Here is a 19340-nt window from a genome sequence, read left to right as displayed (position 1 = left end):
TTATGGGAACTGTTAAAGTGCCGCTAGTTCCACCATTCTTTCCTTTGTGTTTCTTTCCCTGAAATAGAGCAACAGCCACATCGAGTTCAGGTGTTTGCGGTTCTCTAGCAAATTGGCTTATTTCTTAAAGCTGCCATTAGACAGATGTGCAAGAAGGGATGCAAAATGCATAGCCATAACTGAAAGTCTGGTACAGTCAGTGATAAACTTTTGCCCTGAACTACCATAAGTTTAAAAGACCAAGTCTTTCTGCTGGGTTATGCATGCATTCTCTGAACTCCTCCTCAAATGCCTGGCAGGGAGCAGATAGGTCAGTTGGCAAACACAAGTTGTTACCAATATAAATCTGATTTCTGAGTGTGTCGTGCACTAGATGCCAAAAGCCTATGTCATTTCCCACATTTGGTGTACACACGTGCACACACACACACACACACACACACACACACACCTGGACGGACTGCCCCTGGCCCTCGAAGCTCTGGCTTCCGGCCCTCAGCACCCATGTCCACTCTTGACGTCCCCCTTCAATCTGAATCACAGGGGCTGGAAGTAAACGTAATCTCTAGGGTGAGCGATTTGTTACAGTCTTTTCCTCTGACCGTTTAGAAACCCATGCTGAGAAAAGCTGATACTAAAATACTAAAAGCCCCCTTTTTCAAGAGCATTGAACTTCCATTAGGAGTGTTTGTATGTTTGGTTTATTTGTCTTAAAAAGCACATTCCTCCACCAATTTCCACAAACGATGCTTTTCTACCATAAGGGCAGCTTATTTTAAGAGTGGAAATTTAGTTGAATATAATGCCTGAGAATGGGGCTTGGACAAATACTTTATATGTAATAGAAAATTCAAAGGAAAAGCATAATCTTCCCCAGTATAAATAAAGCATCATTTCCCCAGTGAATGGTTTCCTCTCCTCCCTTGGGCATATTCATGTATAGGATATTTAGCAGGTGGCATTTAGGGTGGTTCTAGATGATGCCTGAGAAATCCATAACTCTGTGGCTCTGGAAAGACATGGTGGTCTGAAGGGCACGCGTAGTGGTGGAGGAGCTTCCTCATCCCTTCAGCATGAAGATATTCACAGAGCTTATTCTCTGCTCTTGTCCTTGTGCAGAAAACACCCCTCCACTGAGTCTGCCTGTTCTGTTCTCTCATCTCTTCTCCACAGGCAGCAACCTTGATGGCCTTGTTAGAACTCTAGGGATTCACAGGAACTGTTCTTAGCTGACATCACAAAAAATCAGAACCTCTATGTAGAGAATTTTTCAATTTGGAGCACCTATCCATTCTGCAGCCAAGGCTGGATGGGGGCGGGGGGGGGCAGTGTAACAGCAGCAAGAGTGAGCATCACACCCAGAGTCAAAGACACTGGCACGCACTATCAATGCCCAAAAGAAATCACGGTTAATCTTTGCAAGTCAGGTTTTGATGGCTATGTCAAGTAATGAGATAATTTTGCAGATGTTTTGGGGGATGTGCTAAATCACAGGACCTGGCCAACCGACATCTCTCAATGTGAGCCTGGCCCAGAGTTGTAACGGGGAAGCCATCTACAGGAACTTGGTGACTGCAGAAACATCAGTGTCACAAGGAACTGGGCCAGGCAGCATGGAAGGAGTCACAACCCAAGACCACTCCAACCCAACCACCATGACTTCAGGAGTTCTGTTCCACACCGGGAGGCACCATAGCCCTGCATCCATTCAGAGGACACAGCAATTCAAGTTCAAAGTTAGCATGAGCAGGCAAGGTAAGTACATTCCAAAACTAAAAAACAAAACAAAACACAAAAGTAACTTTTTGAGAAGGAAATCATTTGGATATTTCATAAACATAATATTTACCATGAAAATGATCAATTTCATGAATAAAAATGTGAAGTTCATTTTAAGTGTCCCCGTTTCTTTTAATCTTGGTCAGTTTTGTAAACAGTACCAGAATAAACCATATGTTTTTTGGCTGCTCTTGTCTCTCACCTCCATGCCAGTCCTTTTCTGCACATGTCATTTCCCCTGTGGAGGAAAGTCATTCCTATGGTTTGGGAAGGGTCTAGACTGGAAGAAGGAAGAACGCGAGGCTGCCTCTTACTCCCTGAGGCAAGGGACTTTGCCCAGAGGACTGTAGGGAGCCCACATGGTGCCTGTGTCACAGCCCCTGTCCTCAGATGCTTCTTTCACCAAGGGCCTATGACATGCTTCACATGTGCCTCCTGGGAGCTTTATTTTTATTTATTTTTTTAAAGATTTATTTACTTATTTTAGACACACACACACACAGAGAGGCAGAGACACAGGCAGAGGGAGAAGCAGGCTCCATGCCAGGAGCCTGATGTGGGACTCGATCCCGGGACTCCAGGATCACGCCCTGGGCCAAAGGCAGGTGCCAAACCTCTGAGCCACCCAGGGATCCCCATCCTGGGAGCTTTAAAGAGAAAATTTCCCTGGAGGGTCTGTGGCCACAGGGCCTGGCAGGTCAGGTGCATGCCAAGGGTTTGGGGAAAGAAAAGATTATCAGATTTTTAAGAAAAGGAGTGATACAGAGGATAGAAGGATTCTGGTCTTTCATGAGATAGTCATTGAAGTAAAAGAAGTATTGTGTGGGGGACTTGGGTGACTCAGTGGTTGAGCATCCACCTTTGGCTCAGGTCATGATCCCGGGGTTCTGGGATCAAGTCCCACATCAGGCTCCCTTTGGGGAGCCTGCTTCTCCCTCTGCCTCTCTCTCTCTGTGTGTCTCTCATGAATAAATAAATAAAATCTTTAAAAAAAAAAAAAGCATTGTGGTAGAAAATTGTATTTTTTTCAGAGGACCCCAATTATCTATAAAATTAAATTTCATGGAAATAAGTAAAGACCATCCAAATGGAACAAGCAGAGGTTATTTAATTCTGAACTCGCTATAGTAAGAGAGTTCAACCACCATCAGTTGGTTTTGACAGAAACTCGAAGGCAGGCAGAGGAGGGAAAAGCTTTACAGTAAAAAAGGGGGTGAGGGAGAGAGGCTTCAGGCACGTTGTGCTTGGAAGTTGATAGCAGGGGGAAGCGGAAGGTAGGCTACCTAGAAGTCGGGCATCTTATGAGATTTGCTTTGGGAACATATTTGGCTCTCTCTGATTGGTTCTGATTTGGAAATAGCAAAAGTGGGGAACGTGGCAGTCATAGACCAAGCCCTGACCATTCTGGGCCAGTTCCTACAGAGGTGTGGGTCAGGGCTTCTCAGTTTACATGTGGTCTGGTCATTGTATGTCTGCATATTCAGTCTCTCAGTCTTCCTTTCTGATCATTTTCTTGCTTGTGAGAAGTTGGTGAATTTCGGGAAGTCTAGAAATCCAGATCTTCACCACTTTGAGATTGATTGTTCAGTCCTCTACATGGCCAACTGTATCATGAAGTCTTCTCAGCCTTTCTGTTGTATCACCATGAGGATCATCTGATGAGGAAAGTAGCTGTGCAGAAGCATTTCAGACCCTGGATAGAATGCAGTGGACCAGTATTACTACCCCTATGACATAAACAAGAATGAGAACAATTAATAACCCGTCAGATGCTTTGAACCCAGAATCCTAACCCAGGCCAAGAATAAATTCCATACAGGTCCTGAGGGTCAGTTTTACAGAGCAAGTAGCTTTTACTCGTAAGGCACTGTAGAGCCTGCCCCACCTTCCCTGTGTCACTGATCCAAGGACAGTATTAGGATTGGCACACACCATGACTTACCCACATGAAATTTAGAACAATGCAGCTGTCCCTTTACAGCTTCTCCAGTGTCAATTTTTTTTTTTTATTTATGGCAGTCACAGAGAGAGAGAGAGAGAGAGAGAGAGAGGCAGGGACACAGGCAGAGGGAGAAGCAGGCTCCATGCACCGGGAGCCTGACGTGGGATTCGATCCCGGGTCTCCAGGATCGCGCCCCCCCCCCCCCCGGGCCAAAGACAGGCGCCAAACCACTGCGCCACCCAGGGATTCCCCTCCAGTGTCAATTTAAAGTAGTAATCAATTTGTGCTCCATGAATAGTTTCAGGGAGAAAATTTAGCTGTTTGGCATCATGATCTGCAGAGCGTTTCCTTTAGCTTCAAAATTGTCTCTTTTTGCATGGTTCTCAACCTTCATAGTAGTCACCTTTGTAGTAAATAGAATGCATCTAATAGTTGCTTAACTTGTCCATTTTTGTGGGGGTTCTAGCATCCCAAAGTTGTGTGGCACCCCAAAAACATATTTCCTGTCTATATTATATGTTTACCCTCTAGTCTTTGGCTAGTTAACAAGCTGTAGTAAATTCAACACCTTCTGCCATTTTGACTGATTTTACCTCAGGAGAGGACTAAATTCTAAAGGAGACCTTCAATTAATGATAGTACATGCTGCTTGATATCTTCCAGCTTCAAGAATGATCCATCAGCAAACAGGATTAGTTCAGGGTTCTCAATATGAGACTATAATACATGTGAGTAAGGTACAGAGAGTTCCCAAATTATCTGAGGTAAAATGATCACTAGGCTCCCCTTCTTCTGCTAAGAGAAGCAGAATGCCTGGATTCAGGGTATTGTAGCAGTAAGTAGTACCTGAGAGGGAGAGAGTAATAGAATTTCATAAGATGTTAAGCAGCTGGCTGAGAAGTGCTGTTTCCAGTCAATAGTAATCTCTCTACTTCAGGAAGGATCATGAGGTCAAGCGAGGAGCCTGGAACTAGCTCGGCAGAAGCATCCACAAATTTTGCAGCAGAACACCTGCCCTAACACTAGGGGCATATAGCATGTCAAGGGAAGGCTAGGTAGTAAGTGATGGGTTTTGGATGGTTCCCGTGAAACTCCAAGGTCTTGTCCAGATTGCTCATGCACAAATAGACAGAAGGGCCTTCTGTTGTTTCAGATGTCTAGGGAAAGAGGCCACTGATGAGCCACCTTCAGGTTCCAGAAAGCCTGTTCATTTTGAGGCTCCCAGAGGAGAGAATCTCTTACTAAGAACTTAGTTCATAAAGAGGTATAAAAATCACAGAAAAAATTTAGCACCAATGGGTGCTGAAAAATCTAGTGGAACCTTTAAATCCTGGGATGCCTGGATACCTCAGCAGTTGAGCATCTGCCTTTGGCTCAGGGCATGATCCCAGGGTCCAGAATTGAGTCCCACATTGGGTTCCCTGCGAGGAGCCTGCTTCACCCTCTGCCTATGTTTCTGCTTCTCTCTCTCTCTCTCTCTCTCTCTCTCTCTCTCTCCCTCTGTGTGTCTTTCATGAATAAATAAAATCCTTAAAAATAAATAAATAAACCTTTAAATCCTCTCAGATGTGATTTTGTGAAGGAGCTACCATAGATTTGAGTAGGTTTTAGTCTATCAGAAGAGAATGTTTTCCCCTTCTAGTTGAACCACATCCTAAATAATAGACTGTATTTTGGCAAAATGGCAATTTGTCTTTTGAAATATTATGACCTTCTTCTAAGGCTGAGAATAAGTAAATGGAATCCTTTTTTCTCTGAGTAGAGTAGGAGATCATCTACATATGGTGTCCTAACAATCACAAGGGAAATTTAGATAACTTAAATTAGATCATTAATTTTTTTTCATTTTTCCTTTTCATTTAATTAAAATTAGATCATTTAGATCTTGATTAACAACTTGAGAAAAATAGTAGGATACTTCAGTGAACCCTTGGGGCGTGACCATCCTGAAGGACAGTTATCTTCCCCAGGTGAAGGTAAGAAAGGTACTGTCGTCATTCAAACACATACTCAAAAGACAAATAGTATGTGAGTCCATTCACATGAGTTACATAGAGCAAATTCATAGAGGCAGAAAGTAGAATGTTGGTTGCCAGGGGCTGGGAGAAGGTAAAGTGGGGAGTTAGTATTTATGGGGGAAGAGTTTCAGTGTGGGATGAGGAAAAAGTTCTGGAGCTGGATAGTGGAGATGGCTATGTAGAACAATGTAAATGTACTTCATGCCACTGAACTGTATACTTAATGGTTAAAATTGTAGGGTTTATGTTGTGGAAATTTGCTATTAATATGTACAAAAAGTTATTGACTGTCCTGTTCTAGAAGCACATTGAAAAAAGCTGAGCAAAGATTCACTACAGCCAGTGTCTTCAGCAAGTGGCTCACAGGATGGTATATGCGCCAGAGAATGGGGAATAACAGTTTTGTGAATGGCCCTGAGGCCATTCTTTACTGCCAGGATGGGCATATTACAAGGGTAGGGTACAAGAAGATCTTTGGATATAAGACTTCAACTATAGATTTAATCCCTTCCTTTGCTTTTGGTTTCAAGGGATATTGGAGAAGTTTGGGTAATGGTTTGGTAAGTTCTCTCTAAACTTTAATAGATTCTACTCCAATTATTCTTATTCCACTACAGTAGAATCTTTAGCCCAGAAAGTGTCAGGTATATTTGATACACACCCCCAGGTAAGAAAATTATCTGGGGGTGTGTATTAAATATAATGGAGAATCCAGAGCAGAATCAGCTTGCTTCTGAGTAAAGGGATCCTATGGAATCTCACAAATAGTCCCAAGTACTCTGGTGTGCATTTAGTATTGCAAAGTAAGTTTCTCCCTGTTACCTTTGAAGAGACAATGTCACAGAGCAGGAAGGAATGTTTTGCAATCAACGGCTCAAGGCTCATAGTTATGGTCTGGGAAATAGAGAAAATTGTGGGTTATTTAAAATGCTCACCATCTGCCATATGTTTACTCCTAGGAAAAGACTGAACAAAAGTGGCAGGGCTTAATGCAGAAAGAGTAGCACCTGAATCTATCAGAAATTGGTGAGGTTGCCATCTATAGTGGGTAGAATTGTGCCCCCAAAAGATAAGTTCAAGTCCATACTTCCAGAGCCTGTGAAATTGACCTTATCCGAAAATAGGGTCTTTATGGATGCAATCATGTTAAGATGAGGTCATGCTGCATTAAGGTGGCCCCTAATCCGATGATTCGTACCCTTACAAGAAGAGGGAAATTTGGACACAAGGAAGTCATGGGGGAAATACCATGTATAGATGGACACTGGCGTGGAGAGAAGACCAAACTCAGGTCTGTGAACCAGCTTGAGCAACAGGGTTCTAGGGCTGTGCCAGTGTTCTATCCTATGATTCTCCATATGATAAACAACACTTAGAAAGTACACAAAACATAAAAGACAGCAAAAGGGGATGAAAGGAATGGACTGATTCCATCAAAGATGCCTAACAAATGGAAATCGATAACAAAACCAGGTTCCCAAACTAAGAAATAGCCAAGGAACTCCATGCAAAGCGAGCAGTGGTCAGACCCAATGCCAATTTACCATATCCTTACAGACTTGATAAACCAAGAACAGCAATTCATAGGGGGCCTCTGTGAATACCATGCCTGATTGAAGCCTCTGGTCTGAGGCAATAAGCAGGGAAGGGCATATCTTGGTGGCGCCACTGGGAAAACGGTGGAAACAAAGATGGTTGGAATGAGAATAGGCAAAGCCTACTCAGAGCTTGCTATAGCAAGGAAGTCAGCCCCTATCACTTTCATTTGGCAGGAGCTCAAAAACAGGCTTAGGGAGTGGGAAAGTTTTACAGGCAAAAAAAAAAGAAGCGTCAGAGATTGTTGGGGGGAAAAAACTACATTCTTCTAGTATTAATATACCACAACAGTACGTTAGTATTTTTCTCAATGGAACTATTTATTTTATGTATATCACCATTACTTGCCACAGAACTTGAATTACTCATTATCTCTCAAAATATAAATTATATACAGTTCAGTTAGTATTTTATTTAGCAATTCAAAAAATAATAAAAAGCTAACAATTTAAATCCATTGATGGCAGAATCTCAATTTATTTTAAAAACAACAATTCTAATGGGGGATTCAAATAACAGTTTACAAGAAGTGACAGATGACCCTAACCCTGCTGCTTTGATTTCATGTCAGGTCCTGTCCTGGGAGAGCCTCTGCAGTTTCTTCTCTGAGTTTCTGTTTCTTTCACTGTAAACTGAGGACCATAACCTACTCCACAGGGATGTCAAGAGGATTAGAGGGGTTAGAACAGAGGGAGCACTGAGAGAAGCATTTGCTGCTGAGTGCACACCCTGCTTGTGCCAGATGTGGCTACATGGCATGATCAGTAAGGAAAGTGTAGGGCAAAGGAAGAAAAACAAGTGCTATAAATAAAGAAGAAAACCCAGCACTTATAAGGCTAGTGGAGGTAGACAAAGGATAGAATATTTAACATGGATGGGAGTGGTTCTACTGTGCATTGCAGCACAACAGGAAGTGAGGCTGTTTTGCATCTGGTTAGTGGAAGTAGAGGCTTATCTTGCTATTACTTTGGCCTCCACTAGAGGAAAGTTAGAGCTGTAGAATGAATACTAGTATTTATTGATTCATGCATCTGTGGGTATGCAGAGAGCACCTATAATGGGTCAGGTCCTGGGCCCGGTTTAGGGGTGCCTGAGAGAAAAAGGAGAGGCCATGTTCCTGCCCTGGGAGAGTAGATAGTCTCATCCAATTTAAAGTGTCTAAGGACAGCAGAAAGAGAGGACAGCCTGAGCATTTGCTGGTTGGATATGAGAGTAGAGGACAGATCCAGATACTCCTTTTTCTGTAGACTTCCTAAGGGCCATCATCAGGAATGTCAAATACAGGCTGATTACAACATCTTAACTGAGGATATGTAGTGGACTTAGACTTGGATTGAGAGCTTCAAAGCTGCCAGCCTGGGAATGTAATCCTCTGACAGTTCAGTGGCCTGCCATTTATAATTACTTGCAGTAACACTTTAAGTATTTAAAGAACTTCTGTCTTAACCTCTTTTTTTAAAAAAAGATTTATTTATTTATTCAGAGAGAGCGAAAGAGAGGCAGAGACACAGGCAGAGAGAGAAGCAGGCTCCATGCAGGGAGCCCGACATGGGACTCAATCCCGGGTCTCCAGGATCACACCCCAGGCTGCAGGCAGCGCTAAACCGCTGCGCCACCAGGGCTGCCCAAAGAACTTCTGTCTTAACCTCTTAAATCCACCAATGTTGTGCTCTGTACCCAAGAGAGAATACTTCACCTTTCCATTCACACTCCCAAGTTGGATCCTCAGACTTACAGGACAAACAACCATGGCAGGCTTAAACACAAGATAACTTGGGACGTGCAGGTGGCTCAGCGGTTTAGTGCCACCTTCAGCCCAGGGCGTGATCCTGGGGTCCTGGGATTGAGTGGATCTTGCTTCTCCCTCTGCCTGTTTCTGCCTCTCTCTTTCTCTCTCTTTCTCTCTCTCTCTCTCTCTGTGTGTGTGTGTGTCTTTCATGAACAAATAAATATCTTTTAAAAAAAACTCTAGATAACTAATTTATACTACATAGACTCACACAAGACTGATTGCCATACTAGAGCATAACTAGGCATCCAGACAGAAAGCTTAATTATGTCAGACAGTAAACTTAATCATTCCTGCCATCTGCTCAAGGGGCTAGTCAAGTGGCAGAGATTCTGGGTAAGCGAGAGATCCTTGTGTGTTCTTATTTTAATCAATTCAATTCACATTTATTGAACACTTCCTTTTTAAAATTTATTTATTTATGACAGTCACAGGGGGGGGGGCAGAGACACAGGCAGAGGGAGAAGCAGGCTCCACGCTCCGGGAGCCCGACGTGGGATTCGATCGCGGGTCTCCAGGATCGCGCCCTGGGCCAAAGGCAGGCGCCAAACCGCTGCGCCACCCAGGGATCCCTATTGAACACTTCCTATGTGTAAAGTACTGGTAGAGGAAAAAGACATGGTCCTTACCCTCAGAAGGTCACAGACCCATGGAATCTATGACTAGATGAATTATTCAGTCTTGGGCCAGATTTGGGGAAGGAGTGTTAACACTATAAATGTTTATTTACATTTGCGCAGAAATGACATGAAAGAGGAATGACAACTTGAAATTAGGAAGAGGCTGGAAGGCAGCCCTGGTGGCTCAGTGGTTTAGCGCTGCCTTCCGCCCGGGGCATGATCCTGGAGACTGGGGATCGAGTCCCATGTTGGGCTCCCTGCATGGAGCCTGCTTCTCCCTCTGCCTGTGTCTCTGCGTCTCTCATGAATAAATAAATAAATCTTAAAAAAAAAAAAAAAGGAAGAGGCTGGACATTCAGCAAGCCTATCTTAGAAGAAGGCTATCCAGACTCTTACCTGTGGGATTTCCCACAAGACATATCTGAGAAGACTATCTGTATTAAAGACATCCCAATAACCATCATCCAGTGAAGACAGCTGTGATTAGGAGCAAATCCTCCTTTCTAGGAATGCTGCTTCTACAGGATGCATCCCATAGTCACCTCCATTTTCTGCTCTAAGTAATGTACTCAATGGTGACAGTAACCTTCAATTGCCTGCCACCTGCCAGGTAGAGTGCCAAACCCTTCAGACACAGAATTGCTTTTAACCTTCACAACAACCTCAGGGAAGCGTCTGCTATTGTTATTGTCCCTACAACACAGCTTGAGGAAAAAGGCTAAGAGAGGCTGTGTGGTAACCTGCGCTAAGGAAAGCAGAGCCTGATGGGAGGCCAGACCCCAGAGCTGCTCTTAGAACCTTCGTGTCCTGCCCAGACCCAGGCAGAGGCTGGTGCTGCCTGACATCCCCTCCCCTGCTCAGACCATCACTCCCTAGGGCAGGACAAAGTGCCTTGGGGATGCCCAGAAATAAGCAGTTGAGAGTTGAGTAGAGGGGATGCTAGGGAGGGCTTCCCCCCCCCCCACTAAAATCAGACAATATCAGATCTCAAGCCATCTTGCACAATGTCTACCTCAAATCCCTCGGTTCACATACAAGGAAACCCTGGTCCAAAGAAATGGAATGGCTAAAGGTCCAGCGGCAGCTCAGGACTTCCTTGCTGCGGTCTCACGCGCAGCCCAGCACCCTCGAGGATGCCCGAACACCTCTGGCGACCTATCAATCCTTAGCTCAGCGTCCACCAAGGCATTCACCAACCCTTCAAGCTCCCAGGACAGGGGTCCCGGGCAGGACAGAGCTGTCCTCCTCAGCCGAGTCCCTCCCACTCTCAGAGTCCGCCGCCCGCCGCGGGCTGGTACTCGGGTCTCCGCAGACTCTACCTGCTCCGGCGGAAACGGTTTTCTGCCTGGGGCAATCTCCCGGTCTCCACAAATCATTCTTCGAGCTGCACGCACACACACACGCACACGCGCACACACACGCACACGCGCACACACGCGCACACAGGCGCACACACGCGCACGCGCACACGCACGCACGCACACACACACGCACACGCACACACACGCACACGCACACACGCGCACGCACACACGCACGCACACACACGCACACGCACACCACACACACAATTTTAAATAGACAATTGATCAATCAGAACCGTACGCCAGCTTCTAGGCTTCCTAAGCCCGACACTGGGCGCGGGCGGGAAAGTGGGCGGGGCCGTCGGCGTCGGCTGTGGGCGGGGCCGGGGCGTGGGCGGGGCTGAGCGGGCGCGCCCCGCGGCGGCAGCCTCATTTCCTCACGCGCGCCGGAAGTGGCGGTTGTCGGCGCGGCGGGGCGCGGAGGGCGCTGAGGCGGTGGTATCCCCTGCGCGCCGGGCGCCGCTGGTGTCTGCCTGCAGCCGGGGAGGAGGCGTAGCGGCGCGGTGGTGGCCTTGCACCCACGGGTGAGCGCGGTGAGTACGCGGCCCCACCCAGCGTCGCCTGTCCGCGGCTCTCGCGGCTCGGGCCCGCGCAGTGCGAGCGCCCGGGCGCGGGCGGAGGGCTGCGGGTCCCGGTCCGGGTCGGGTCGCTTCCCGGACGAGCTCCGGGGTCGGGACGGGGGCGGGAGGCCCCTATCGGATGGGGTCCCCTCCTGGACAAGCCCTCGGAGGACCGCTGCGGTGTCAGCGAGAGTCACCGCTTTTCGGAGCAGTTTGAGTTCTCTTTGGAGAACGATGCTGTCAGAGGACCGTGGCTTTGGGTGTGTTTTATTTTTAGCACTTTCTTTTTTCATCTGACTCACCATCCTCTCCGCTTCTCTCCGCGCAGAAACTCTCTAGTCAGCTGTTGCCTCCTTATGGCGTTAACGTAGTATTCTCTTGACAGCAGCCCCTCGCCGTGTCTGTCTGTCTCTGCCGGGCAGCAGGCGCCTTTCAGAGATGCACATTTGTGTAGGAATCAGTGCGGCCGAGGAGGCTACAGGACAGGGAGCCTCTTGCATTTTCAGTCTTCATCTGGAAAATTGCGCTATTCCGGAACAGCCTTCGGAGGAATCATTTCTAAACGCAGTAGTGATGCTTTAAGTGTGTGCGTGTGTGATGACATTATTGGCAGGATGGAGATTCGATTATAAATCTTAGGCTTTTATCTTTCAGCCTGTCCTTGAGATTTATATGCAGTGTCCGGACACGTAATCTCATTGAAGATTCTCAGGAGCTGAGTCTTCATTTCTGGTGGAATCAATGTTGTCTTTAAATGTTGTATTGAGGGGCACCTTAGTGGCCCAGTGTTTGAGCATCTGCCTTAGGCTCAGGCGTCATCCATCCGGAGTCCTGGGATTGAGTCCCATGTCAGGCTCCCCGCAGGGAGCCTGCTTCTCCCTCTGCTTGTGTCTCTGCCTCTCTCTGTGTGTCTCACATAAATAAGTAAGTAAATCTAAAAAATAAATAAATAAAAATGTTGTATTAAAACAGTACTTCCATACTTGGAGGTGGGAAACCAAGTGTTTTATGACTAACGATGTTAATCTTCATTTTGTATTATTATCCTGATGTGTCTAAAGCTGTCTTATGACTAAATGTAAAAAGGATGTTGGGTTTCCAATATTTATGGCTAAATATGGCTAACTGTTCCAATATTTATTGAATATCGACATAAATATGCATAGTTTTCATTCCAGACAGTTTGGAAATTACATTTTTTTTCTTTCTCAACTTTTTTGTTTAAGTATGAAATACAGATGAAGTCATCAGGTACATAAATCTTAATTGCACAACTGAGTGGGTTTTTATATATTTAATAACTTGTGTAACCATAAGCTACACCAAATTACACTTAAAGAACATTTCCATCATCCCAGGAGTTTCCCTCTGCTTCTTCCTAGTTTTACTCTTGCCCACCCCCATCAGTGTTCTGATTTCTGTCATTATCTGTTAGTTTTGTTTACGCTCAGCACATTGCTTGTGAGATTCACCCATGATGTTTCAAGTTCATTTTTAAAATTGCTGTTCAATATTCCATTGATATGACTATATGACTATTCTTCTGTTGATGGATATTTGTGTTTTCAACTTCTATTTTTACATATTTTGAAGAATGCTAGGAACATTCCTTATAAATGTTATTGGTGAACACCTATGTGCATTTCTTCAGCTGTGGAATAACTATCATAAGGTAGGCAGAAAATGGTTTGAACCAAGATAGAGTCTTTCTTTTTCAATATAATTTCTTTTAACTTCTGTAAAAAGGATAACTATTTTGAGTTCAAGACTTAAGTGATTCATTACTATATTATTATTTATTTATTTGGTTGCACACCTGTAACAATCTTCTGCCAGACTGTCATTATTTGTTTAACTCTTAGATAAGTCTGTTAGATAGAGCTGGTGACGATCTATCCCTGAAGCTTATTGCATAACACTTAGGTAAGAACTGTGTTACTCAAGTTGGTGGTTGTTAGGGGAAACGAAACACCACAAGGATAGGACTAAAAATGGATTGAAGAATCATGGGACTGCAAGTCAAAGAACTTACCTTGTTGCTAACGTACTATATAAGTACTGTGTGTAAATATAAAATTGTTACAAATGTGAATTTACGCAGGAGTACAGTGATTTCCAACAGATGCTGAGTTGCTGATGCATTTATAATGGGGACAAACAACAGAAATCAGTAGCATATGAGAGATGCCCCAGGCTGAACAAATACATAGAAATAGACCTGAATCAATAGAGTTAATGTAAGAAACAGAAGAAAACTTTAAAATTACTATTAGTATGTTCAGATTTGGGAGGGCATCATGCCTATTGAACATATTCAGGCTGCCCTGAAAACAAACAGTTCTTGAATATTAAAACATAGAAAGTAGGGGAAAAAATAGCTATGACATGAAAAATAGATCCAGAAGAGTCAGTGAAAATCTCATAGCAGTTCTAGGAAGGAATAGAAATTAGAAAAGGAGAAATAACCACAAAAATCATGAGGGTAGGCGTATCCAGGCAGAATCTTGGGCCTCTAGAAAGATGTATCAGAAGATAAAGTACTGGCAAATCTAAATCAGCCCTTCCCTCTTTGGTCTCCATTTCATCTGTGTAGTGGGAATGATCAGTAAGTATACCTTTTATCAGCAGGCTTGTAGAAAGATGTGGCATGGGTTAAGGGTTTCTGGTTGTGCTAACAGTCCCTGTTTCCCATTCTCCTCCCTTCTTCTCCCCCTCGCAAATCAAAATAGATACCAGATTTTCCATTCTTACCTTATGGTAGAATGGAAACAAAATACTATGCCAAAAGAAGAAAGGAAGGAACCGAGGAAATTTCTGAGTCAAAGTATCTGAGTTTATGAATGGACTAGACAGTGGACTAGACTGAGAGTCTTAAGAGTATCGATAGACACACAAAGATACATTCCAATGAAAGTTATGAACTTCATGAATAAATTAATATACAGTCTCATAAGCTTCCAAAGAGAAACATGGTTACCTATAAAGGAGTGAAAACAAAATTTCCACTTAGACTTCTAATCTGGAACATGGAATGTTAGATAACAGTGGAGCAGTGTTTAAAAAGTACTTATGAGACATATTTTGAACTAAGAAATTATACCTGTCATTCAAAGTGGGGGCAAAATAGGGGCCTCTGGGCAGCACAGTCAACTAAGCTTCTGACTCTTAGTTTTAGTTCAGGTCATGATCTTGGGGTTCTGAGATCACGCCCCATGTCAGGCTCCGAGCTCAGCGAGGAATCTGCTGGAGTTTCTCTCTCCCTCTGCCTCAACCCATGCTCACTCACTCTCTTATTCTTTAAAAAAAAAAAAAAGTAGGGACAAAACAAAGTTATTTTCACCCACACCCACTAGGAATACCCTAGGATGTATTGTATCAAGTGAAAAAAAAATTTTTTTTCAAAGATTTTACTTATTTATTCATGAGAGACACAGAGGGAGAAGCAGGCTCCCTGCTGGAGCCGAATGTGGGACTTGATCCCAGGACCCCAGGATCATGCCCTGAGCCAAAGGCAGACACTCAATCGCTGAGCCACCCAGGTGTCCCTCAAGTAAAAAATTAAAATTTATCCAAGAAAAATAGATGTGGAAATCAAGAAATAGTGACCAAAGAAAATAGTATAATTTATTTCTTGGCTACAGGCATTAATAATGATAACTAAGACATGCTCAGGAAGGATTCATAGAACTTAGTAGTTAAAGTCTATAATCTGGAACAAATACTTAACATGATTTTAAAAGTTGTTTGGGAAGGTGGGAAGTAGGTAAAGCCATCTTGGAAGGCTTAACCTGAGCAAGGAAAAAGCTATAGATTAGATACTGACCAATTTACATGCTGGAATAAAAACTTTAAGGAACTTTGACTTAGCAGTTCCATTTTCAGAAATTTATTCTATAGGTGAAATAACATGGTTCCACATGTTATGCTGGGATGTTTAATATAGTGGCAGTAGATTTGGAAGGATACACGAAAACTGGTGAAGAGACCTGGGCCTCTGGGCTAGAAGGAAGAAGTTTCCCTTTATAAACCCTTATATTTAACTTTTTTCCCTTGTGTATTTATTTTGTGGAATTTTAGAAATGTAAAAAAATTTAAGTATACAAAAATGTAAAGATTCAGACGATGAATTGCCAAATATGACTGGCCACCTATATTTAGTATGACCTGTGACCTAAGAGTGGAGTGGCTTTTATATTTTTAAGTGCTTGAAAACAAAAAATGAAAACAAAAGAAGAATAATACTTTGTGAGATTAATTATAGGTAGTTCAACTTTCAGTATCCATTGGAATACAACTATGCTCACTCATTTACACATTTCCTTTTTTTTTTTCATTTATTTATTCATGAGAGACAGGGAAGCAGAGACGTAGGCAGAGGGAGAAGCAGGCTCCACGCAGGGAGCCTGATGTGTGGTACTCGATCCAGACCCGGGATCATGCCCTGAACCAAAGGCAGAAGCTCAACTGCTGAGCCACCCAGAGGACACCCTATTTACACATTTTCTGTGGCTGCTTTTGTGCTCCAGGGCAGAGTTGAATGGTTGTGATAATTCACTACATGGCCCTTTACCTGAAATGTTTGTTAACTTCTGGTTTAGAGCCAGAAATAGACCTCCATATGCATAGGAATTTTGCTTATGACAAAAACGGTATTTTAAATTAGTGACAAGAGCATGGTTAAGAATTGGCTATTTAATACATAGTAAGAATTGGCTATTTAGGATTATTTCTAGTAGGAAAGCTAAAATGGAGAAGTCCTGCAGGAAGAGACCATTTGACTCCGTTAACAACAAAACAAAACTTTGCATAAGGGGAATAACACCTAACACTGAGCACTTAATGCTTGTCATGTTTTAATTGACTAATTGTTAAAATAATACTGCAATACTGTAGTTATTCCTACTTAACAGATGAGAAAAGCTTACAGAGATTAAAGAATAATGAAGAATTAGAAAGTTGTAGAGCAGATGTATGAATTTAGCCCATCTGGCTCCCAAGCCTATTATATGGACAAGATAAACTAAGAGAAAAGTTTATAATCTGTTAATACCATTTTATAGGTATTATCTGTGTTAAAACACCTGGGTCAAACTCATTCCTTTTGAATACTCTATTGTATAAATATCTACAGTTTACTTAATCTTTCTCCTTTTGATAGACTTTAAGTTGCTTTTATTTTGCTGTTACATATAGCAGTAGTAAACATAGATGTGATTACACACTAGTATGACTATTTATGTAGTATGGAGTCCTTTTTTTTAAGATTTTTTATTTATTCATGAGAGACCGAGAGAGAGAGAGAGAGAGAGAGAGAGAGAGAGAGGGGCAGAGACACAGGCAGAGAGAGCAGCAGGCTCCATGCAGGGAGCCTGACATGGGACTTGACCCTGGGTTCCCAGGATCACACCCTGGGCTGAAGGCGGCGCTAAACCGCTGAGCCACTCAGGCTGCCCCAGTATGGAGTCTTAAAAATCTTAAAAGTGGAATTGTGAATTGCTGGATTAAAAATCATGTACATTAAATCAAATTTGCCCTCCAAAAAATAAGGGGTGTGTGTGTGTGTCTATTTGTAGATTATCTTTAATGAAAGGAATTGAAACATCTTGGATGTCTAAATGACCTTGGTCATGTGTGTGCCTATTTTTAGTTTATCTTTAATGAAAGGAATTGAAACATCTTGGATGTCTAAATGACCTTGGTCATTTTAGACAAATACTTCATTTTATAGATGAAAGCCAGATAGGTAAGTATTATGCCCAAGATTATACAATTATTAAGTAGCTATTATATCTACTTGATTTTTGTAGTTGTTTTTCCTGTGCCACAGGCTACTTTTGACACATATTTCTGTTTTACCTATAATGTTAGCATGAATATTACTGTTACTTGTTTTGCTGAAATCTGGGTACCTTGAATATAATTTTCCCCAGAAACACTTCTCAAAATGATCTGATGTTACTTGTTCTTAGCTCCCAACACAGTGTAACTGTCTTAATCAATTAAGACAGCTATAACAAAGTACCATAGACTAGCTTATGAATAATAGAAACTTATTTCTCTTAGTCTGAGATCAGAGTGCCAGCATAGTCGAGCTCTGGTGAGGGCCCTTTTCTGGGTTATTACAGACTGCCAACCTGTATCTTCACATGGCTGAAAGAGGGCTATGATGCTCTCTGGGATCTCTTTCATAAAAGCACTAATCCCATTAAGGAAGGGTGCACCCTCATGACCTACTTAACCTCCCAAAAGCCTTATCCCTAATATTATCGCATTGGAGGTTAGGACTTCAACATAGGAATGGGGGCTGGTGAGAGAAGCATTCAGTCCATAGCAGTGCGTAACGCATAGTAGGTACTTAAACATTTGTTATGAATGAGTACTACTTTCTGGTGATCAGTACTTTTATTTCTAAAGACTTACAAACCATTTATTCAATAACATGTTAAAAAAAATCCATGTATCATTGTAACTCATCAATTGCTGAAGAAATAAAAGGTTCTAATTCCTTCCCTTATAAATATTTATTTATACTTCGTAATGTCTTAATTTGTTTTTCTGACAGTGCTTATGTTTTCCAAATAATTTTGTAACTTTGTTTTTGTTATATAAAAAATGAGCTAAAAATTATAAATTTAGTTTTTGAAAACTTTAGTAAGAAATTGTACAAAAATTTAGGAAGACTATATAGAATAGAACTTTTAAATAGATTCAAATGGATTGTATTTTGCAAAACATAGTAGGTTACTCTTACTGCAGAAGTTATTTTGACACACTGCAGTGTAAGTATCATGCAAATGATGTATGAAATACGTGTAAGTAGTACTATAAAATTATAGAATCAAAAGATTGAGTAGAAACTGCTTAAAAGTCATTATGTGTAGGATCAGTGTCATAGAATGAACTGTGTTTAGCGCTTTTCTGTTGTCTCAAAATCACAATGCAAATAGAACAGATGTAATGAGACCTTCAGAGTAATATAAGTTCTGCTTTTTTTAGAGAGCAGTTGTTTAACTTTTTTTTTGTTTTTTTAAAGATTTTTTATTTATTTTTAAAAAAGATTTTATTTATTTATTCATAGAGACACAGGCAGAGGGAGAAGCAGGCAGAGGGAGAAGCAGGTTCCATGCAGGGAGCCCGACGTCGGACTCGATCCTGGGTCTCCAGGATCACACCCCGGGCTGCAGGCGGTGCTAAACCGGGGCTGCCCAAGATTTTTTATTTTTAAGTAATCTCTACACCCAATGTAGGACTCAAACTCACAACCCCAAAACCAAGAGTTCTATGCTCTACTGACTTAGCCAGCCAGGTACCCCTCTTATTTTTGTGTTTTTAAATTCAAACTTGGAGTCAACAAATCTTCATGCTTGTCTTAAGGAACACAATGGAGTTTTCCTAAAATGTTTCTTTGGTGCTACTACTAAAACTAAATCTGATTTTGTTTTATTTTTTAAATAGCTTCATTGAAGTATCATTGACATACAGTAAACTATATATATTTAAAGTATATAATTTGATAATTTGAACATATGTATACACCTTTGAAATCATCACCACAGTCAAATGATAGATCATATCTATCATTCCTAAAAGTTTCCTGTGCTCTTTTATAATTGCTTCCTGTTACCACTTCCCTGACCCACTATTCCGCTCCCCCCACCCCCCTACCGGCAGG

General features: G+C 42.5%; 1 protein-coding gene and 1 long non-coding RNA gene across 2 annotated transcripts in view; one reads left to right on the top strand and one right to left on the bottom strand.

Annotated features, from left to right (window-relative positions):
• Positions 1–2867: 2867 nt before the first annotated feature.
• On the bottom strand, positions 2868–11203 carry LOC129522881 (uncharacterized). The gene is made up of 2 exons (XR_008667002.1): positions 11064–11203; positions 2868–3506 (listed from the first exon to the last, which is right to left on the bottom strand). It is a non-coding gene; the product is annotated as an uncharacterized LOC129522881 (long non-coding RNA).
• A 563-nt stretch (positions 11204–11766) lies between these two features.
• Positions 11767–19340, top strand: part of CSGALNACT2 (chondroitin sulfate N-acetylgalactosaminyltransferase 2) — a 58329-nt gene continuing 50755 nt past the window's right edge. The window contains 1 exon segment of the mRNA XM_055345231.1: positions 11767–11928. The gene's annotated coding sequence lies outside the window, so the exon portion shown is untranslated.

Source organism: Nyctereutes procyonoides, unplaced genomic scaffold (genome assembly GCF_905146905.1).
Source record: "Nyctereutes procyonoides isolate TBG_1078 unplaced genomic scaffold, NYPRO_anot_genome, whole genome shotgun sequence".
In the NCBI taxonomy this organism is placed as follows: Eukaryota; Metazoa; Chordata; class Mammalia; order Carnivora; family Canidae; genus Nyctereutes; species Nyctereutes procyonoides.
The sequence above is the reverse complement of the archived record's forward strand: the minus strand, read 5'-3'. Positions and strand labels throughout refer to the sequence as shown.